The following is a 23792-nucleotide window of genomic DNA, read 5'->3' on the forward strand; positions in this document are numbered from 1 at the left end:
ACCCTACCACTGCTGCCAGCAGGTGGGATCGCAGTTCAGCCACTGGCTGGGATCCCAGGCCACCAGAAGTGGCCAATAAATGTGGACCCACACCAAAGGAACAGGACAAAGGAAAAGGAAGGGCTCTATGCTTGTTTCTCCAAGCTGCCTTTATTTCTTTCCCGTGCAGAAGCGGTGCCGGGGTGGTGCCACGCGGGATCGGCAGTGCAGCACAGGAGTTATTCTTTCCTGTGGCGGGAGCAGCGCTAAAGCGAGGCAGGTGACACAACAGCACATGGGCAGTGGTGGCAGCAGAGGCAGCGCAGGCGGGACTGGCCACGCAGGTGATCCTTATCACAGCAGGAGTTGTGCAGGCAGCGGCCGCTATCTTTACTGCAGCAGGAGTGGGGCAGCGCGGGCAGTGGTGCAGCTTTCTCCCACGGGAGGAGCAGGGCAGTGCAGGCAGTGGCAAAGCTTTCTCCTGTGGCAGGAGCCACGGCTGCTGATGCTGCGCTGCGTGGGTGTTTTTTCTCTTGCAGTGGAGGAGCACGCCGAAGCTACAGACCACTGTGCTGCGCCGGGCGAGACGCAAGCTCAAAGCGGGCAGCAGCAAAAGAGCAGGGAAACAGTGAAAAACAGCGTCTTTTATGGAGGAGCGGGTGGAATCCCGGGAGGACAAATGTAGCAAATCAGTGGCTGGATAGGAGTGGCCTGGGATGACAACTGTAAACATAACCTGGAGTGGGAAAGGCATAGACCAATGGCAGAAAGGAAAAATCATAATTGACAGGGAATTCTCTAGATAAAGGAGTGTGACAGACAATGACAGATAATCCACAAGGGTAGGATTTTTGAGAACAGACAGGGAAAAATCTGGAATTCTCATAACTGCCATGGTGACACAGGGGATAAACAACTCCAGACACAGACCAAACATATTCTTCAAACCCCTACTGCTACAGCAGGGAGAGACCAAATATCTTCAAACCCCCACTGCCACACACAAGATTTTTTATTTGTTTTCTCCTTCTGTCCTCTTGATATGGAAGAGTGAAAGAGTGTCTTTGTGGGCATGAGGCAGCCAGCCAAGTCTAACACTCCACATCTCCAATTTTATTTCTTCACAAAACCATTAATGATTGTTTGATTGATTTTTCAATCTACCCATAAATGGTCAAGTTCACTCACAGTCAATCAGTTTCAGTGTTAGAACTTAACTAAAGAAACAGAAGAAACAGCATTAGTACAAAATAATGTTGTTTCTGCTGAAGTTATTCCTTTCAATGATCATAAATTATATTATATGAATATTAATTGATGAAAAGGGGAATGTAGCTAAGTCCAGCTAAGAAAGCTAACAGTATTCCCATATATTATACAGTGTTTAACTAATTCCTTTCCATGCCAGGGACTTTAGGGATATACAGTCTGTTAAATGCACATTTAAACTTACTGTGGGCTGTAAGTGGTCCTGTATCTGTACATAATCTGTTGCTACTTCATGTCCTACAGATATACTACAGAACACACAAATAAAGACCAAACCCAAATTGCAATCAATGACATTATCAGGTATGCAGCTTCTGTAAGTAAGCCAATGTATTTGGTATTCCTTGCAAGGTATGCTTGATTGAATACATTTGTTTAGAAGTGGTAGGAGTCAATAGTTTCTGCATTTTATCCCTCACAAATCCCATATTGTCAAACTGACCTTTCCAACATGGTAACAAGCACAATGTTATGCGCAGAATTTAGCAGAACTAATGACACCTTGATACACTCAGCAGTGCAGCCATGCAGAACAGAGTTATTGCCAGAAGCTCTGGCCTAGGAAGCAAACAGCCTACAGCTCAAGAAGGAAATTTAAAAAGCCTGTTGAACAGAAAAGATTATTTCAGTGTACAGCATCATAAAGCACTGCAGTAAAAATATAAGTGAGACCTCCATCTGACGAAAAGCCCTGTGATATAAAACTTCTTTCAGATGGTCTCTATCCCATGTAAAAAAGCATTTTCTGAACAGTAAGACTTAAAGAACTGTCCAGGTCCATGCCAATACACCGGCAGGTACAACCCTCCTTAGTCCTCCCTATTTTCCAAAGGCCAACAGCTGCCAGACTCTGCATTTGAGATTTCATACAAGGATTTTATGATAGTGAAAGTCAAGCATCCAATACTCCGGGTACAATCCAGTTATCACTGTCACGAAGGGAGACAGGGATCTCAGTGTTGGATGATAAGCCAAGGACACAGTTGCATGGAGTTTATAAGAGCAGGTCTGACTTATTTTCACTCCCTTGTCCCATGAAAGAGAGGATCCTTACACATGGATACAGACAGTCCCTCTATATTATACAGTTAAGAACCAAGGCTCTATAAAAAAACAGGACTCTTCTTATTTCCACTTCCTATTGTCCAATGAAATGATTGACTGCTCTGACTTCAGAACTATCTGAAGATGTGACTAACATCTCATGGTCTCTGTAAACAAGAGGAGAAAAACTCCTTGATTGCTACACTTTCGAAGTTGGTATTGTACCTCTCAGAAGTTTTAATTTTGATTAATTCAAATGCATTTCAGGAACCCACTTAAAGACTATTATTTCAAAATTATACCAATAAGATTACTGTAAAACTGAAGACTCAGAAAAAATGTTTGTGGAGATTCAAATGTTTCTTCCAGGGCTCAGAGAACCAGATAAGATGGCTTTGAGCCAGATGAGTTCTAAATAAGCCTTGAGTAAAAATTCATTCTGGTCATAATTTAAGATCACTATAGCAACACAATCACACTTGCCAAGCATGCAACATTATAAAATTACAACAGACTTTGAAAAAAAAAATCTGTTTTCTAGCCATTTTTTAAAATAGATTTAAAACTGTATTATGAAGGTGGCAACAGTTGTTCAGGATCAAGATCTTATTTTATTCTGGACGGTTAAGAAAAAGCTATGTCATATGCTAATTAAATTTACAGCAGGTATCTCCTGGAATATGGAACCAGAGTCTTCTAAAAGATTCATGAAATTTTACATCTCAGAAACAGATGGTACAGTAAAAGGAGGATTAAAGGAATGATGCAAGGAATCTGTGTAAAGTCCACTGTGCAGTGGGAGAGAAGACTGAGAAGGAAGGTGTGCAAAGGCACATCCTTCCCCACACACTTTCAGCCATTTGTGCCCAAAGGGAAGGCATAGGTTTTCCACAAGAGCAGAAGCAACACCTTTGTTCTGAATTCAGCACAGTTCATCTCAATACAGAACTGAGACAGCAGCTGGAGCAGCAACCTTGACCTATGCTCTGTGATGTACACCACCCAACACCTGAGATACAAATTAAGCTTCTCTGCTCATTTCCTGCCCATAATTTAAGCATAGGTGTGGTCCTGGAGAAAGAACTACAAACAGTTCAGCTGTGGTGTTACACATCAGGTAAATGGTGTGCTCTGTCCCACCCCTTGAAAATGGACAGTTTATTCCAAGATGTGATCCTCCCCTGAAGTATCATGTTTCTGTAATCCTATTGGCCCAGGTCTTATTCTGCGTCCACTTTGAATTTTCCTCGTAAGCTGTGCGAGGGAGACAAAACGCTCTCTTGGCCCTTCTCTCCCTAGGCTCCCCCTCCCTCTCTCCCCCCTCCCTCTCCCTTCCCTCCTTCTCCCTCAGAATCCATGCTGCTCCCGGCAGTGGGACCCCCAATAAATCCTCACCTAATTAGCACCCTCAGAAGCTCTGTCGAGTCTCCTTGCCTGCTGGCTGATATCAGCAAACACTCAGCTTAGGGAACCCTCCAGGGACTCCCCAGAGAGCCCGCCAAACGAACAGCAACAAATGGCTCTCAATGTGCAGCAAGAGCACCAACAGCCCTGAGACAAAAGTCACCATCACCCTGCCGGCACATCGCAGAACCCCACGGAACACCACTTTAGCGCCGCCTTTAGCACCATGGGGCGGCCGCGTGGGCCGCGTTCACAGCCCTGGGCAGCCCTGCCACCACCGCGCAGAGACCCCACGAGGCACCGTGCCGCCATCCCACCATCGCAGCCCTCGCAGCTTTCGAGATCGCAGACTCCCACACCGCGTGGCCGCCACATGGCTGCTCGGAGCCACTGCCGGGAGCTGGGAGCTGCCGCCGTGGCAGGCCGAGCCTGCCCAGAGGTAGCAGGGGACACCGCAGAGCGAGCAGCCATGAGGATCACCGAGCCCCAGCAGCCGATGCCCTGGACCACAGCAGCGGCGAAAGAAGGAACCCAAGCCCCCCAGTTTCTTTGGGGAGCCACCAGACCACCAAGACGCAGTTATCAACTTTGCCCGAGCCCCGCACCCCCGCAAAACTGCTTTTGTGAGTTCAATGACCTCCTTCCTCGGTCTTACTCTCTCTCCCCTCACTGCTCCTTCTCCCTAACTCCATCCCTAACCCTCCTTCCCCTTAACAAACCCCCGGGAGTCCACTCAGTCCTGCTAAACCCAGCACAGCGGCCACACGGCTAATCCTCAACATTCACTGAATTGAAAGTTCTACTTTATGATCTTCTTCCCCTGTTACTCCAAGAGCAGGATAATATCCTTCTCTGCAATCCATACCCCTTTTTTCCTTATTTTGGGTAGTTCACCAGGAGCAAACTGCTGGAAGGCGCTGGGTACCCCGAAAAGGTTGTTCTTTCGCAGAGTCTCTGGCTCCCTGTAACCTCCCCAATTCCCAATCCCTATCCACTTGTTCTAGCTCATCAGCTAGAACTTTTATCCTAAAATCCTCTAACCCTTTTTATCATTCTTATCCAGTACCTGTCTTCTCTCCATTTCTCTCCCATCCCCATGAAGTAGTTTTTACAGCTATGCTTGTCTAGTTTAAATGTATGTTCATATTGCAGATTGTCCTTTTTTCAGTTTTAGAAAGCAGGGGCCTGTCAGGTCACAAGGATAAATCCAACGAGAAGCAGTTTTCGATTGTTTCTTTAATAGCAAGTGTTCAGACAGTATTAGACTGCTGAATCATATCACTGTTGGGTTTATGCTGTCCTCAATGGGTTCTGAGGGTGACTGATAACATAAAATAGTGTCTAGGAAAGTATTTTGATGGTTTTTGTGGTGAATGCTCCCTGGGTATAGGTAGTAGCTGAAGCCAAATTTCTTTTTTTCTTTTTGTTTTTCTTTTAATGACCTAAAAAACTGGAGGTCTTCTGTGTTAAACTGGTTGAAAGGTGAAAGCAGTGTTAAAGCTCAGATCCAAGGGTGAGAATCTGAGGCTGCAAACCTGCCTGGAGTCCAGGGTGCTCGAGACGGGGAGCAGCAGTCGGCACTTCAGCCTAAACTGGGGGCTGTGGTGGTCTGAAAAGCCAGTTGGAAAAGGTTAGACACCACTGGGCTAGTCACGCTAAAAAGGCCAATCCCAAAACTCCCACATGAGCTTAGTGCCAAAGGCTGAAGCCTTTAAGCACTCGCCCATGCTTTAAATTCATTTAAAAACTGCAATATAGACTCATATAACCCATTTATCACAATTAAATGCTCATTTTATCTTAATACCTACCACCAAAGGCAAATATCAAGTCAAATGGACATAATCCTTACTGCAATGGTATTTATTTTTATGCTGCAAAACTCTGTAATTACTGCTTCATTTTTTAAATTAATTGTCATATTTGTCTTTATCTTTTCTTTCTAATGAAAAAAGGGTGAATTGTGGTGTTACATTTTAGGTAAATGGTGTGCTCTGTCTCACCCCTTGAAAATGGACAGTTTATTCTATGCATGTGATCCTCCCCTGAAGTATCATGTATCTGTAATCCCATTGGCACAAGTCTTATTCCGCACCCACTTTGAATCTCCCTGTTAAGCTGTGCGAGGGAGACAAGACGCTCTCTTGGCCCTTCTCTCCCTAGGCTCTCCCCCCCTCTCTCCCCGCTCCCTCTCCCTTCCCTCCTTCTCCCTCAGAATCCATGCTGCACCTGGGGGTGGGACCCCTAATAAACCCTCACCTAATTAGCACCCTCAGAAGCCGTGTGGAGTCTCCTTGCCTGCCTGCTGCTGTCAGCAAATTCACAGCTTAGGGAGCTCTCTGGGGACTCCCCAGGGAGCCCCCCAAATGAATTTCAGCATTCAGCCACGTCTCTATTTCTTTTGACAGCAGCACAGATCCATGTTCCTCAGTGGGAACACTACTAGGAGGATCCCATGCACACAAGGCAGTGCAGACTTCATTTTAAATGCAGCACCCTAACTGGGGCTTGCAGACTCCACTTCCTTGCATGGGAATTTGTGGTTTTATGTAACAGCCTTGCTGCAGCCTTGCAGACATCTTCCTCCACTAAACACATCTACCTGGCCTGCTGCCAAATCCAACGATAATCTGGAAGCAATGCCAGATTTGAGAAAATCTTGCAGACTCAACAATGCCTGCAATTGGGATTTAAAGGTGCGCAGGTACATACTTGTATTTACAGATGTTTTGGAGAGTTCTTAATCTGGGATGCTCAAATGAAGACAAGGGGGTCCCAGATTTCTTCCCTTCTCTAAGGAAAGTTCACTCCCTAACAGCCACAGAACAGCATAAAACAGCTAGATTGTTTTGTACACTGTACCTTCCATCACAATTTCTCTGCTGAACAAATTATATGGTGCATAAAACAATCTTTGGCAGCTCTCAGACCAGCCTTCCTCTCTTGAAGAATAAGGGTCTGGGATGGAAAGTCCAGAAGGCTGGATGAGGCACAGATAGCTGTTTGCAATGCCACATGCTCCTGCAGGGCAGTGAAGTGGGGGAAGTGACTTGGGGAAGCTGCAGGTAAGAGGCAGGAAGACCTCTAGCATGGTTTCAACATCGCTTCTAAAAAAGGAAGAAATCAAAATGCCTCTTCCTCTACTGATGCCTTGCAGCAACAGACATACCTAGATTTAAGCAAAGTCATGAAAATCTTCCTGACCCATAGAGTATCTAAAGAGGCTTTACTGGAAGGCTCGAGAGGGGCTTTTACAGGAGCTCGAGAGGACACATAGTGACAGGACAAGGTGGAAGGGCTTTAAACTAAGATATATTAGTTTTAGATTAGAGGTTAGGAAGAAATTATTTTCTCTTAGAGTGGTGAGACAATGAACAGATTGTGCAGAGAAGCTGGACACTCCCTGTTCTTGTAGGTGTTCAAGGCTGGGTTGGATGTGGGCTCTGATTAACCTGGATTAGTGGAAGATGTCTCTGCCCATGGTGGGGAAATTGGAACTAGATGGTCTTTAATGTCTCTTACAACTCTAAATTTGCTATTATTCTATGATCCTTCTTACTCCTATGGGATTTCTTAATCCTGCAATCTGGAGAGAATTGCCCTCTAGCCATCCTGAACACCCCCATCTGGATCTAACCATCCTGTGTTCTTTAAATTATGCTGGCTTCATTGTTATCTCAAAAACCTTTGATTAAGCAGTGATCTTAATTACTCTGAATATCAAGACAGTTAAAGACGTACTTAGTCAACCTTCCTCCAGATTCCTAAGTATTGGAATTTGTCTCTTAACACCAACACTCCTGTGGCCCTGCTACACAGCTCTATAGTGCAGAGCACACCTGAACATCTGCAGTTATAAGAGACGCTGATTCAGCATCCATCATTACCCTGATTTTTTTCTTCCATGCTGTAAGGGCTCTTTCACTTCCCTCAACGCTCACAGCTTAGAGGCAGCTTAGCAAAACTGCTGGGATCCCTTGGAATCATCCCCTAAGAATTTCCATTTTACTACTATTCTCTCTCATGTTTTTGTGAGGAGCAATGGGTAAAAACAAGAAGGAAGGCAGAGATTTATTATTAAGATTTCTCCAGGACTGATAATTATGTGAATAACTTCCCTTGTTATTCAACAGTCTGATCTTTCCATAGGCTGACTCCCTTATGCAGCAGATCTCTACTTGAAAGCTTCTCCCATGAGCATCTTCCTTTCAGCCTCACTAGAAGAAGCTGGTCTGCATCATTCAGCTGCAGGAAGGCAGAGAGCAGCACTTGCTTTGACAAACTTCAACCCGTTCAACCAACAAGCTGCTCACCTTGTCTTGCTGAGAGTGGAATCCTGGAGAGAAGCAGTGACCAGGTGTTCTCCCCATGAAGAACAGTCATGTTTGTGTGCCCCAGTTTTGGGTGCCACAGTATAAGAAAGATATTAAGCCATGAGTGAGCATCCAAAGGAGGGTGCCAAGGAGGGTGAGGGGCCTTGAGGTAAAGCCCTGTAAGGAGCAGCTGAGGTCCCTTGGTCTGTTCAGCCTGGGGAAGAGGAGACTGAGGGGAGACCTCACTGCAGTTACAACTTCCTCATGAGGCAAAGAGAAAGGCAAAGACAGATCTCTTCTCTTGGTGACCAATGACAGGACCCAAGGGAAAGGTCTGAAGTTGTGTTAGGGGAGGTTTAGGTTGGGTATTAGGAAAAGATTTTTCCCCCAGTGGATAGCTGGGCACGGGAACAGGCTCCCCAGGACAGTGGTCACAGCACAAAGCCTGACAGAGTTCAGGAAGCATTTGAACAATATTCTCAGGCACATGGTGTGCCTGAGAATACCCACTCTACCCACCCTAGGGAACGGTGCTGTGCAGGGCCAGGAGCTGAACTTGAGGATCCTTGTGGATCCCTTCCCATGCAGCATATTCTGTGATTCTGTTGTGATCAAAATGTATGCTCACAGAAATGCAATTGTTCTGATGTAGAGACCTAGTAAGACCCTAGTAAGAGGATGTTCCAGTATGTGGTTGCATACAAGATGCTAAAAATAAAATCATTTTACTCTTGAACCTAAAGGCCTGGCTAAAATTGCATTGAATAACTCAGCTGTGCCACTTGAAGTGATACATATTTAAATCCTCTTCATGAGGGGACCTGAGAACTTTTAGCAGGATATAGAAAAGGGCTCTCAACTGCTATTATCAGAACAATTTTATGGGCATCAACATGTAAGATGACCCAAACAATCCTCTTCATAGTGAAGTGTCTACCTCCTCTACTCCTGGTTGTATTCTTATGCTGATGAGCATTTCTTTGGTGTCCTACCAAAGAAAACAAAAAATTATAAGTTTTATTTAGTAGAAAATATCTCAAAAATGTTCCTCTTTTTGCCTAGGCATTTTCTCTCATTCTTAGAAGTATGTACTCAAACAAGTCAGTTTGTGTTGTCCTCATAGATCTGACTTATTTCAAAATCACTTAATTGGTGTCAACTGCTTTGTACAGTCAGATATTTGGAAATTACCATAATGAAATTTTGTCCAACATGAACAATTCATTCATGTTGGACATGTATTCATAGTCAAAAGATAGACTACCCACGGTGAAATCTCCCTCCTTTTTCTGCGCATGTGCTGAAATATTTATGTTGTATTAGGAAGCATATTGAAAATATTCTCCCTAATGTATCATGGCTGTGGAGGACAGGTTATCACGGAGAACATGAAAAATTCAGTAGGCTGCTGCTTCTGCTGGTGCACTTCTTTGTTCTCCATTCAGAAATACAGAAAGCACAGAAACTACGTTTTATTTGGGCAGCTAATTTTGGACATTCTGAGTAGCCTCAACAACGACAGCACAAAGTCCTGGAGATTATATAAAAACTGGGGCAGAAACAGGACTCTACAGCAGTACTTCAGAGTAGCTGGATATGCTACAAAACACCCATGGTCATGTGTTGGGACTACGACACATCTTTCATGGCAAATCCAACACCAAGCAGGCCCACCAAAATACGAGTTTCCATGAAAGACAGAGAGAGGGGAATGGAAGACTGCAATGGCTCCTGTTAGCATTTCTGAATAAGATGGCTTCATATACTCGAACAACATTGGCACAAACAATATTCTTAAATGTCTGCTCATTCCACATTGACCTGTGCATAGTGGATGATGGCTGCATATGTATTTTATATAATTCAGGATAATAGTTCTCAGTACCAAATACTTCACTATCAAGAAACCTCTGATTTTTAATGAGAATACTGCTGTTTGCCTGCATGTCTGTCTCCACTGGACTGTATCTTTCTTTTCTCCTCTCAAAGAAATTACTATCAAACATTCAAAAGACAAGGAGGAACTTCACAACCAAGAAGGGAAAATGTTTTAAACAAAGAACTTTTGTTTCATTTCATCTCATTGTTTACAAAATCTGTCTGACTAAGCATTGATGTCAGCCACACCCCAGGTGGACCTCAGTGAAGAATAAGTGTTAAAAGAACGTGACCAAATGGACTGTATGCTGATAAGACAGGATGAGAATGTGCAAGCAGTTTGCACATGTGGATTTCAGAGTGTCAGCAGACTGAAATGAGAGCAGGGAGCCAATAGAAGCCAGTTCTAAAATAAAGACAGTTCTCTCCCAGCTCAGGAGGAAGAGGAGGCTGGTAATATGTTTGTAGATCCAATGTAGATCCCCCACAGCAAACTTTATCCCTTCTGTCAATATCCCAAAAGCTAGAGACGCTCAGGTGCTACAACGACCCTGAATGGATATTTTAGCTGGGTCAGCTGTGATACCACAGATTGTTGTAAGAGATATCAGCAAGCCTCCTTCAGCAGAATGAGAGTCAAAGGATCTGTTAACTATGCTTCTAGCAAAATTCAGAGTCATGCCCTCCGTTAATGGCCCTGTTGCATTTGTGACATCAAGACTGTGCTTTCTCAGGAGCTGATTCTGGCAGAACAAAACTATGGATTCTGCTGATGCCTCCTCTGATTGATGTTATCACATCCTTTAAGCCTGCAAATTCTCTGGAGGACCCAGTTATATGGATATGACAAATGGATAACAGTAGCAATCCACCACCTCCTTCCAGCATTTTACCCGTCTGTGCTTGCCTGTGCAAGCCGTATGTGAAACCAGCTCATTGTTACCCTGCAGTGACCAGAGACCTATTTTGGGCCTGATACTTTTCTCCAGCCACAGACGCAGTAGCTTACTACATGCATAATTCATTTTGGCGTAGCCTGTCGATGGTGCTTCACAGAGCACAGGCATGCCGCGTGTCACACGCAGGCAGCAGGGTGAGGCCTGCAGCCAGCACTGACAGCAGCCCCCTCACAGGGGCAGGAGCGGAGACGATGGTGGACAAAGCCCTCTTCTCCCACCTGCAAAGGCCAGGACTCTCTGGTCTGTTTCTTTCAGTAAGGACTCGGCATTTTTTCAGCCTTTCTAGCAAAGGAACCAGAAAACTACATCCTGTAACTCCACTTACAGGTAATGTGGCCTACCTAGCCTATCTAATGATGGCTTATCTAGTCTATTAACCATCCTCTGATGAGCTCTGGATTGTCATGGAAAAGACAGAGTTCAGCAGCACATATCCATGCATAGTGCTATTCAAAGCTGGACTACAGAAAATTAATGGACCACCTGAAAATTAATGCCACTGCAAAAAGGGGACTGGCAGATTACACTCTGTGTAATTACAGAGCACAAGAGTTATGGTGGACACTGCATTTTATTGGTCAATGTTGTGTCAATAGGGGTTAATGGAAGTTGTTGACTTTCAGTCTCTGAGGCTGTCATAAATTGCAAAGTTTGAGAAAAGCTTTTTACTCTGTTGTTCAGCAATGACATTAACTAAAGTCTTGGTTTTGTCAAAGAATTATGTACCAGTATGCATGTCTTTTTCATCACCACTATTTTGCTAAGTGCTAAAAGAAGTAGGCTTTCCTGTTGCTGTTAAATGTGTTATTTTTCTGTCAAATTGCTTTTTAGATTCATGACTCAGGTGTAATTTTGATGACACAATGATGGTCCGTCTTGAACTTCATGTACCACTCTTCTCACCACAGCTATAATTCTATTAAATCAAGTACAGACTGATTATTCTGCAAATAACAAGAGATATCCTAGATGAAAATTGCTCTTCAATACAATTTTTTTTATTTGCAGTGAGGAGAAACTGTCAAATATATTATTTCAATTTTTTTTTAATATTGCATTACTTTTAGTGCAACATCTAGAATACCAATGACCCTTTAGAGCATGATTAACTCGATTAAAGCATATTAATGTCATTGGAGAAGTCTTGATTAATTGGTTCCCAGTAAATTTCCCTTAGTGAAAATATTTCAACAACCACTAGTTTTAACACACAGAAATGGCTCTTGCTACTCTCAGTAATGGTTTATGTCTAAACTGTGTTTGTGGGCAGTTACACCTCATTGAGTGGTTTGTGGGCTTGGCCTGCGATCTTCAGAAAGAAGCTGGTTTGTTCATTGAGTGAGGATAGCCAAGAAGTATTGAAAGAAACAGTTTGTCTACAAGTGTATTTATCAAGCCAGATCTATGCCTCTGACCATGCCACTAGCCCAAATGTTTGGCTCATTAACTTCTCTTTTCTTATAAAGCAAGGATCAGATATCTCTCACCAGGAAGGACAAGCTGGCATTCAGAGGCACATGCTGCACAAAGTCCTGGTAGTGTGTCTTTGCAACAGTCTCACACTGTCCTGGAAGGATCTGCAGTGCAGGGAGGACAAATCTCTGGTCAGCTGTCTGTCAGCATCCAGCTGGGTGCAGGCTTCAGCTGCTACATGACCCTCAGCTTTATCCTGCCTGCCCAAATAGGAGTCTATTGACCATGAGATCATAAGTCAGGTAAATGCCTGTGCTGGAGGCATGTGACACAAGCCTGCTGCAGCCAAGAACAAAACTTCAGCCAGAAGAACAAAACGCGTCTTCTCTTCCCTACTGAGTGATGCATTGCTAGGACCAGCCACAACACGGCCTCTGTCCTACTTCCTCGCAGCAAACAGGGCAAGTCAGAAAATCCTATCTGGCACATCACAGTGGCCACAGATGAGGAAAGGATCTAAGATATTGATCTACACAGCACATGCTTCTATTTTACCTTCAGGCAGAAAAACAGAAGTGGATATCCCACTGAAATTTCTGAGTCAAATCTCCAGTAATAGAGCATGCACAAAGGTTTCTTTTCTGGTGCTGAGGAAAGGAGCACAAAGCTGATCACGTTGTGCTCTGAGAAGTGATTACACGGTAAGTATGAACAGTTCTACTCCATTGACCTCAGACACACAAATGGTCTTGCAGCAGTGGAAGCAAGACTGAAAAAGAGAGATGGGATGAGGCCTGACAAAATGTTGTTAGCATGCAAATCTCTTCACATTTAAGGCTGATATCTGCTGTCAACTTTCCTTACCAAACAGACGTGACTATCTTAATAAACCAGACAGTTTATATTCCATGACCCACTGGAACACATGGAGATGAAGAAGAAAAAGAAAGTAAACTGGGAACCGTAAGCATTGGATGCTGAATGTCTGGCACTCCAGAACACTTGCAAATATCCGTAAGGACCAGTGAGAGTAAATAATTTTGCACTGACCTCAGTGAAGTAAGGCCATCTCTGAAGGTCTATAATTAAATAATCCTTTCAGTACTAGTGTTAAAACATTAAAAAAGGCTAAGGGGATAAAATTTATTCTACTAATGGAGGACTTCAGATGTATATTACAGAGAGCAATGGTTAGAGTTCTGGGCTAATTCACAGATGTGAAGACTAAGTTGACTGCTATAGAGGTCAGAATACTGACGTACTAAAGCCTTTGTCCAAACTGTGAACACCTTTTGGTGATCCTGGAGTCTTTGAGACCAAGGAGACAGACTCATATATGCATCCAATACAACCAAATCCAAAGAAGACACAAAACAGGAGTTTTCATCCTTGCACTCATATTTTCCATTTTTCTGTCTTTCATGACAAGAGAAATTCTCACTTTATCTATGAGTAATATCCATGCAACATGCTGAAGGGTAAAATCTCCGGTATAAGATCAGGAGGTCTTTTCCAAGGGGTGAGTCATTATGCTCTAGCTCCTATTCTCATTGGCTTGCTGAATCCAAAGATTTATCAGAAGAATTTTTTTGAAAGGCAGGAGCCTGATCTTTAAAATATATTTTCCATAAGCTGTGGAGTGTGTCTGCCTAAGAGGAGCACAAACTGTCCCCCCCTGCAATCTGTTGTAGACCAGGTACTGTTTCACAAAAGAAAATTGTTCTACAAAGTTGAACAACATACCCACTTTAGCTTGTTGCATGTTTTAAATGTAGATAACACTAGAAACACCACAAAAACCAGGCTTTACTTACTTGCCAAGTCAGAGTTTCTTTAACAGAGATTGCGATGGACGATGAAATCACAGAAAGTTCAAGCTGACCATCTAAATTCTGTATTGCTTTAAATCTTACACGTACTACCCAGGAAAATAAAATTTTTAAAAAAAGTTCTTTGGAGATACTAGTTACTCAGCTATTGTTCAGCTTAAATTAATTGTCAATTAACACTTGTTTTCTTGCATTCATAATACAAACAGCAGGAGAAATGAAGAAGCTATCTACAGTAGAAATTTTCAACTCCTTTACCACAGTCTTACAAAAAGCAAGTTGTTAATAATAAAAAAAATTAAATTAAAAAAAAAGTTTTAAATCTCACCACGTGAAAATGCAGGCAGGTGTATTACAGTGTTTATATGCCTGAGGTTCTCCTTGTAAAAGGTATATGTTACTTACAAGAATTCATAAACATTTCCTCCAATATCTTAACAAAACTAAATTCTGTAATTGAGACAATCACTGTAGGACTGTATTGTTTGCTCCTCACAGGTATGGGGCAGAGAAGGTATTCCTGTTACTTCCAGTAAAATGTTAGAGAATTCCTTTTAAAGTTGCAAAGAGAGCAGAAGTAAAGTGGTTGGGAGAACCTGGGAATGAACTGACCAGAGTCCACAGGTGCCAAAGAGAGTGACTTCAAATGTGAACAAAAATAACAGACTAGTCAGGAGGAGAATTTCAAAGACACAATCAATAGTGAGTCTGGAGTTTTAGACTGTATTGATTTTTTGATACGTTCAAAGTTTGCCCTTGCAAAGCAGGCTGTCTAGCCTATGGGAAAACTAAAGAACAGGTGGGTCTTCACCCTGCCTCTCTTTTCTCATTGTGGTGACCCAGCAATAAACTCCAAAGCTGTCTCCAAAGATGTCAAGGTCTCAGAAGAAGCTGTAGTTGCTGACCCAGGAATCAACACTTTCAAACTTACTGCTTCACTCATCTCCAGGTGCCTATTGACCACATTTTGGAAACAAGGTACTAGAAGTTCTTGGAGCAACTGAATTGGAAACCCGAGTCTGTTTTCCTGCTGTCTCTACTACAGTTACCTGCTTGCACAGAGAGATCAATCAAACACAGGATATTATTTCGGTGTCCTTCTAAAGACCAGTCAAAGCGGACAGATTTTTTACCATGTAATTACAGACAGTAAGGTTTCTTAGAGGTTACTTGATTCTTGTTTTGATGGAAAATTCCAATCAGGGTTTGCAGCTGCCCCTTCAAAAATTCTTTCTTAAAATCTAGTACACTTCTTGGGGAAAAAATGGCATTTTCACACACACATTACCTCCGAAATGCCTTCTTTGAACTGGTCCATTTACATGAGCACACTAGTTATCAGTAAACACAATATGTCTTAAGGAAACTTCAGGTTCTTATTCCCCAACCGTTTGACAGTTACTTTTTTAATTGCTGCTTCAGCTGGGCTGGAGACCAGCTGTAATATAAACAGAGCACTAGCCAGAGTTCCAGAAGGAAAAAAATGCCATGGACCTCAGTTTCAGGCATATAGAGGTATTTGCAGCCTGCAAAAATAGGCAGTCCTCGGCTACACTGCCCTAGGAACAAGGGCATATGGCAAGGACATAAGGTCCCATTTGCCATTGGGCCCTACTCTGCTGCCTGCCACCTCAAGTAGAATTAGCCTGGAATGCTGTACCATCTCCCAACATTTAATCAAGATTCTAAACACGTATGGTTTTATTTGCTGGTGAATATGCCTCAGGTGTGTTTTCTAGCTTTGATCTTCTCTTGGACTGAGATGGAGAACAAGAGCCAAACTTCAGCAGAAGTCAAGACTGACATTATGAATAAGACATTGGCAAGAAAGAAAAGAGATTTTTTTCTTCCTTCATTCCCTGCTCTTCATTTCATCTACTCTGATAACTCATCAGTTATTACTAGCAGCATGTATTTATATTTTCTCTTTTGGAGGGAAGTAAAAAATACCTAAGTTAAAGGTTCCTTATAGATTTGGTGGCTCATCACACGAACACTGTATATTTGCTTTCATTACTGTCCAATAAATATTTTATGCTTTTCTGACCTAGCAAGCAGTTTTCCAGAGCACACAGTAGGCAATGCTAGTCAATTTTGTAAAGCTGTGAAACATCTGGTATGGCTGTAACATGTTGGCAGTGCTATCAATGCTACTCAGCTCTCAATGAGAATTTTTTTTCCCCATGTGCCAAACTGAAGTTGCTGTGAGCTTTGGGAAGACTGAAGCTTTCCCTAGCAGATCATGAAATGAGTCATCAAGCCTGAATGAATCTTTGTATTACATGGATCACATGTTTAGTAGTCTCACTGAATACATTTTCACATCCAGGAAGAAAAAAGCAAGGATAACATTTTGATGATTCTGCTTGCCACAGCCATGATTTTGCTTGGATTCAGCCTCACCTGAAGTAGTCCTCCCCTCTCCCTGAATAGATCCCATTCCTCCCTGGCAGAAAGAATACATATAAATTAATCTCTGTCTGCGGCACTTAGCCCCTTGCAATCTTATGATCCCTGTGCTTCACACAGCCAGACCCCACACACAAGTCGCACTGTAGTTTCTCACTTGCATTCCAAGTGTCTGCATCAAATGAGATCTAAGGATGTGGGCAGCAACATCCAGCCACAGAACAGGAGAAAATACAAGACTTTGCAAAGCATTTAGAGCCTTCTTGGTTTCCTGTGACAGTGCCACTGTTTGGTGTCAAAATAAAAAGACCTTTTTCCAGGCCTCTTGAGAGCTTACCTAATCTTTCCAACAACTCAAAGCCTGGAAACATAAAAGAATCACAGGCTTTCAGCAACATGAGGAGCCAGAAGACAGCAGCCTTCTCATCTTCAATAGAATGCCACACTTTAGAAGAATTTGCAAAGCAAAAGCTTTGAGAAGGCTAGCTCTGTAAAGAGCAGCAGCAGATTCATTAAGTCTTTGGCCCTTTCCAGTTCACCACCAAGCAGATCTTGGGCAGAGAGAGCACGTATGAGAAGGACAGTTTATTTAAGCACCACCTCTGCTAATACTTGATGTTTTCAAGCCCAGTAATGTCTGCTGCTACAAATAAGTGCTGCTACAACTCAGTGCTGAATAGCAAAGGCTTAAAAAGGAGTAAAAGCTTGGGGACAAATATCATCACTGTCTTGTTCATTGCAAACTGGTAGGGAAAAGTCTACCTTATGAATCCAGTGAGCTGTTTCTTCCTTATATTGCCCTGTCTCTGTCACTAGTAACATGCAGGTGTTTTCAGCACTGCTGGACTAGCCAAGACAGACAGGAGATGAAAAGAGTACCATGTGTCTCTTACTGTCTAATCAGTAAGACAAAAGTTAGGAACAGCACATGTCACCTGATTCCAACTGCCCTTACCTCCTTGATTTTCTGTGACCTGTGACTTTTACTTGTTTCTATTATTTTGTCAGACAAATGATTTAATTTCTCCCACTCTGGAAGTGGGGCTGGGATGGGAGAATATGACTTCCTTAAGGAAAGGTGATAGGTCAGACCTAGATTTAAAAGTCTGCTCTGCGTCCACCTACTTCTTGTGCTTTAGTAAGGTCACTGCCCTTAAATCGCGTAGCACCCAGCCTCTCAGCCAGACTCCTGACAAAGGAGAAAACATCCCAAATAACAAGCATCAAGCATTTTATCCCACTCTTCCAGAGCCTTAGCTATTTCCCAGGCCAGAAAAATTAATCTGCAGTAGAGATCATTGCCCAGCATTCTGCTCTGCTTTACTGCCAATTTCCACCCAGGCAGTTTCCATTAACACTGGTGCTCACTGCCCATCCAGCAAACTTGGACACAAGCAGGCCAGCCTCCACTGTCAAACATGTAGCCAGGCTCTCCTCTGCTATGTCTGAGCCTGTTTAGACCAGTATCTGGCCGATTGCAGTCATAATCTATGTACCCCCAAGTCACTCGACAGCCACCACACAGAAAATTACAGACTAAAACCGCATTTAGGCACAAATCCTTGGGCTTTTCCCAAATGCTTCTCACCTACTTCTTATCTGGCCCAAGTGTAAATTGGAAAACAGGCACTGAGACTATCCCAGTCGTGTTATAAAGCTCTTTCTATTACATAGAGATGCTTTTGGTGTTTCTAATATTTATTAGCTGTCCCCAGAGCACTACCTTTATGCACAGCACCCCAGACAAAGCTATACTTACTGCCATTTCTCAAAGGATTCTGTAGGCTTACTTTAATTCTCTCCTCTAGCTTTAGACCTATTAACACACAGTTTCAGCCTTCACACCTGTGTGTTAGCATGTTCCTATGGAGTCAAAGCAAAAGAGGAAAATAGATGTTAAACCATCAATACCCAGTGGTTAACTTAACTTGAATTCAGATGTAAGAAATTACATTTTAGGCTGAAAAAAATGGATCCATGGGCTTTTCCTAAATACATCACATAATTTTCTAGCTTAAGAAAATCGCATTAACTCTTATTTTAAAAGTGTAGAAGACTGCTAACATGAACCGGTTGTGAATTAATTTGCCAAGGCCAGGGAGCAAATATAAAGTTAGGTCTGCAAGTATGAAGTTTAGTACAAGTCTGTGTGGAATTTGTGGACAAATCTCCTGCAACACAAAGCCCTTTTACAAATTTGAGCTGGACTCACACTCTTCTTTATATTTTAAAACAGAATTTCCCAAAGCATTTTCTTAAACTATAGTTTGTATTTAATCTTGAAAGGTACCTCTTTATTCCTGAAAAAAAAAATTCTTTTAAATAGATGCCATGGACAATTCAGTCTGAATTTGTAACTCCCATTTTATTTACCAAAAAAGTAAAATGCTTTGGAAATGTGAGACACTTACCCAAATTTGTCTCACCCAGCAATTTTGTTTCCATTTCCTCATCATTTTACTCAGCTGGAGCTTGCCATTTTCTTCTGTAGGGATAAAAGTTCACCCTGCTTCCTGCAGCTACCTGTATTGACTGTTGTTTGCTAGCAGGCAGAAAAACAGAAGGACAGTCTGAAAAATAGGTTCTCCCTCATCAGTCTAACCCCATAAGGCTTAGCACTGTTTACTTCCACAAAGGAATTAAGTGTTTCTAACAACTGCATAAATAACAGAAAGGTGCAAGATAAGAGCCACATCCTCTGCATTTTTAGTCTTCCAGGAATAATTCAGCAGGAAGGAGATATTCCCCCTGTCATTTCTAGCAAGAAAAGGGGGCTCATTGGCAGAGCTTGGTGCAGATTTGGAGCAAACCCCAGCTCAACCCTCAAACCACAAGGCTTTAGAGTTGATGAGGGCAGTCCTCATGCTTTCTGAAACCTCAGAAAGGGATAATGGCTCTTCAGAGTTAGTAAAGGAGAAGGATCTGCCTCTCCTTTGGGTAGTGGGTACAATAAATGAGTTAAATGTACAGTAAGAGGATTTCATGGAAGATTAGCTGTAAAAACAAAGTCACATGTTTGTCTTAAGGAAAGAAGTACCTGAAGGGGTAAATATTTGTCTTTTTGTGTCTCTCTTCCTCTGTCTAGATTTTTATCTTACATAAATGAGCACTATATACACAAAATACTTAGTGAATAATGTTTATAAACAACCTCTGAAGATATAGGGGAGGTAGAAATGCCAAGATCAGTCTTCAGGTCAGCCAGCATCACAGGTGCAAGCCTCTGCTCCTGGTGGTGTACAGCTTGACCAGCATCTGCGTATGAAAACTGCAGTTCTCTGCCAGGTCACCTCAGAATGACACGTGGCATCAGAGAATCAAACCAGGATTTGAACTGGCTGGATTGTCTCCATTTTCCCATCCCTAGTCTGGGCCTCAGTGGAGGTGTCTGACATAAAGGCATACCTAGTAAATGACCAATAGGGTGTGAAGCAGTAGAAATAACCAGTAAGATAGGCTTTCTTCTCTGGTAACCTTCCTTACCTATCTTTAAAAAGGGTGATTTGACTACCTTCAGTGCAGCTGCAGGAGCATGAAATACCATTAATCTTTTCATGACTGATTTTCTTTATTCTCACAGCTGTTTTGATATTATAGAACAAATAATGAGATTCTTTAAGAGGGGCTTTCAGAACACAGCACTAAAAAGAGTAAGAATTTGTTCTTGTGTCAATGGAAAGCAGGGTAAAAAGGCATTTCTTGTAGCATATTACTTTGAATGTATTGAGTTTGGTTTATCCAAAATAAAACCCTATTCAAATGTTGCTTTAATTTCTTGAAATTATATTTTTCCCAAGTGGTTATAAAGAGAATCATGGCATTATATAAACCTGCATGAAATGCAGAGATTCAAAAATCCCTCCCACCAGAAAGCAGATTATTCTAAACTTTTCTCATCTTCTATAAATAGCTAATTCTTTACAGTGTTTTTTGCCTATAAATCTGAAAGAACATCTATAAACATTAGACCCTATTCTCAGCCAGGTGACATTTGTCAATTCATTGAATGTAGTGCAATAACATGACAGCTGCAGAAGTTTACTAAATTGTCTATGTACAAAGTGGTAAGTACCTTATTATCTGCTCTCCTTATTGAGGCATCATCAGGACCTCTCTCTGGTAAGAAGTAATTCATCAAGATCTAAGCCATCAATACAAAAAACACAGTACAAATGCCTAGGTGCTGAAGACCACCCATCCAAATGTTTCTTAGAGCTTTACCTAAATGTTTTACACAGCAGCAGTCACTCCCCATGAAATATGCCTCAAGAGTTTACATGTTCTCTGCAAAAAAAAAATTCTTATTTAGGCAATTCTTCCTGGTAATTACTTCCAGCAATTATGTAAATACATAGGGACACGGATATAAAAAGAATCACATGTGATGTCAGCTTCCCATATATTTAGAGTTTCACTTTTCTTCTCAAGAAAGGAGAGGTAAATAAGTAGTCCAGCAAAAACTACCAAGGGATCATTAAGTATAACATATCAAATATAATGAACACAGCACAACACAGCTGAGGCAGCTGTATGTTTGAAAATACAAGCCATCCAAATGGAAAACAACATGGCTATATAAATTCTCTTTAACTACCTTTACTTCTGTTTTTCTCAGTTATATCAAGTCACGGCTTGGAGCTTTAACAAAAAAAAAAGGTTTAATCAGCCTGTTTCTGATGTAGGGAGTAGGTTGAAGTAATGATAGCAGACTGGAAAGATGTCTTCTGTTGCCTAGCATTGTTGTGCCAAATATAGATACCATGTGTTACATTCCAGCCCAAGTGATCCCAAGCATCTTCTTTCTTCCATAAAGTCCCTTTTACTTTGGAGAGGCAACACCTAAACACACAGCCAACTGAGAGAGAATAGAATTTCAATTCCATTGCATATAGTGAATAACTGCCTACCTAAATCATTCTTCTCTGAAAGAAGTCTGTTGAGAAAAGGAAGTGTACACAGTGTTGGAAAGTTAAAAAAAAATTAATTGTTTTTGTCTTTCAAAAGAAAAAATCCTACATTTATTTTTAAAAGCCAGAAACAAAATGTCACTTCATTTTTCACTCAAATATAAAATAAATAACAGCTTGGTAATAAGCTCTCAGAGGATGAAAACATTTTCACTGAAATGGTTACTAGCATAGGGAGTGAAATTTTTATTTAACTGATAATGTAGGAACAGTATGCTCCTGGAAAGTTCAAAGAATATACCAGTCAACAAGAGGTGGTAGTTTGTTTCTGAACTCATAAAGAAGCATTCGCACATATGAACAAGCTTGGAAAGATACTGGAGGCTGTCTGTCCCTCAGTAACTGCTCCCTGATTTTGAATAACTGCAGGTCCATATTCATGTTCCCATAAGTCTGTATGGAATCTTCAAAGAGTAAAATGCTTTTGTTATTCAAAATAGAGTGCAATAGAACATGAAGAAGCATTATTTTTAATTTAGTAGTTCACAAGACAGTTTTTACAGATGTCTTTAATACTTTTCAGTGCAAAAGATATTTTGGGGTGCATTTAAAAAACTGATATCTCTGTCTTTCCTTGGATTGTATTTAACTGACAAAGCCCAGACACTGAGCCTGATTTTGACGAGAAATAATACAAATTAACAGGAGAAGGCTTGGGTAGGCTTAATACAATACTTGTAAACATCTACAAAATTTACAGAGATTCTCATTTTTGATGGAACAAAGTTCAAATCAACTCCCTGGTAACTTCTGGGGTGGAAGATAAGAGGGAGAGAAGGCAAAACCAAAACTGAGATCCCCTTAAAACTGAAAACACATTAAAACAAACAAAAAGCTTTTTTGTTTTTAAAATGCTTACAAAATGCTCATTTGATGCACAAATCCAATTTCAGAATCCTCCCAAACTATTCCAAAATGGACCTGATTCTTCCACCCCCATCTGATCTACAATTAGTCAATCACAGGATCAGGAAACTTTACATGTTTTTAGCTACCTTGTAACACAGACATCTCTCTGGCTTGTTACACAGATATCTCTCTGGCTTGTTACACTTGAAATTTAGGGTGAAATTTGTCTCTAAAAAAAAATACTGAGTTTTAGCTCCCAGGCAGGACAAATTGATAAAACTTTTCATGTCAATCCATTGATTTTTTTCCCCACAAGAGCTGATGCTTACCTTCTACCTCTGTCATATGCAGCAGAACAGAGAAGTCAAAATATCCCAAACATGCTCACATCCTTTCCATTATTAGCTTTTGGTGCAACAATATAGGCAGGTACAGAACAAACGCAGCCCTGCTACTCCAGACTTATCCAAATGCAGGCAAAGAGATCAGAGGATTTACAATTGCTTTATTAAGAACTAATCACATCATCTTACCTGGAAGGAGGCAATAGCTGATAAAATTCCTGCATCACAGGAATCATTTTCTTGAGTCAGGTACATGGGATACTTTGGTTACCATAACACTCCAGCATTGTTCCTGTGCTTCTATCTGACTGTACAGGGCATTAGCCTGGGCTCCAGGAGGTTGCAGGGCAGTTCTGTCCTGCTGGTGACCTCACAGAGGTCACTTACTCTGTGTTGCTATTTTGCCACAGTGATAAGGCAATAAAAGAGTCCCATTTTTTTGTAAATTTTATTTAGATTTAGAGGCATGGAGTTCTATTCAGCATATAGGGATTATTCTCATTCATACAACAGGCTTGGCTTCTGAAGTGGTAAACAAGCTTCACAGCCAAGGTAAAGATATTTCCTGCTCTCTTTTGGTCTCCTTCTGGTGTGTTTTATGTTGTAATTGTAAAAAATGTAAAATAAGCCTACAAGGTACTATTTTTTAAGTTTAATCATAATTATTACAAGACAAGTTAGATTATACCTGGACAAAGGACACAAAATCATTTCTTCTTGCTAGCAGGATGAAACTTGAAAATTCTAGTTCTGTAGTTAAAAGATGGAACTTATTTCAGGATGAGATAAGAATTAGCAGCATCTAGAGCATTAATAGGGCACACACTCCTATTTCTTTCATGCACATATCTTCAAGGCAGCTGGCATTTCCTGAGATATTTTAAGAGATCATGAAAGCACATTGTTTTTCTTACTGTGACAGCAAAGCACTGTTCACAGGCTTTATTTGATCTGGAAGCAGGGGCAGAAAAAACACAATTCAATCTCTAAGCCTAGAATTACTTTTAAAGGTGGAGGACCCAACAAGTCCCCAGTCCCCAAGTGTCCAGCAAGTGACATGATCCTCTGGTCACGCTGCTTCTGTGGGAGTTTGGGTATCACATTAGGGTTTACATCAATTTCTGGTGCTGGCTAT

At 41.7% G+C, this 23792-nt stretch overlaps 1 long non-coding RNA gene across 1 annotated transcript; it reads right to left on the reverse strand.

Annotated features, from left to right (window-relative positions):
* Positions 1 to 240: 240 nt before the first annotated feature.
* LOC135291422 (uncharacterized) lies at positions 241 to 22966 on the reverse strand. The gene is made up of 5 exons (XR_010354220.1): positions 22847 to 22966; positions 20719 to 20781; positions 18909 to 19039; positions 18257 to 18360; positions 241 to 715 (listed from the first exon to the last, which is right to left on the reverse strand). It is a non-coding gene; the product is annotated as an uncharacterized LOC135291422 (long non-coding RNA).
* Between the last annotated feature and the right edge of the window lie 826 nt (positions 22967 to 23792).

The sequence above is a fragment of the Passer domesticus genome, chromosome Z (assembly GCF_036417665.1).
Source record: "Passer domesticus isolate bPasDom1 chromosome Z, bPasDom1.hap1, whole genome shotgun sequence".
In the NCBI taxonomy this organism is placed as follows: Eukaryota; Metazoa; Chordata; class Aves; order Passeriformes; family Passeridae; genus Passer; species Passer domesticus.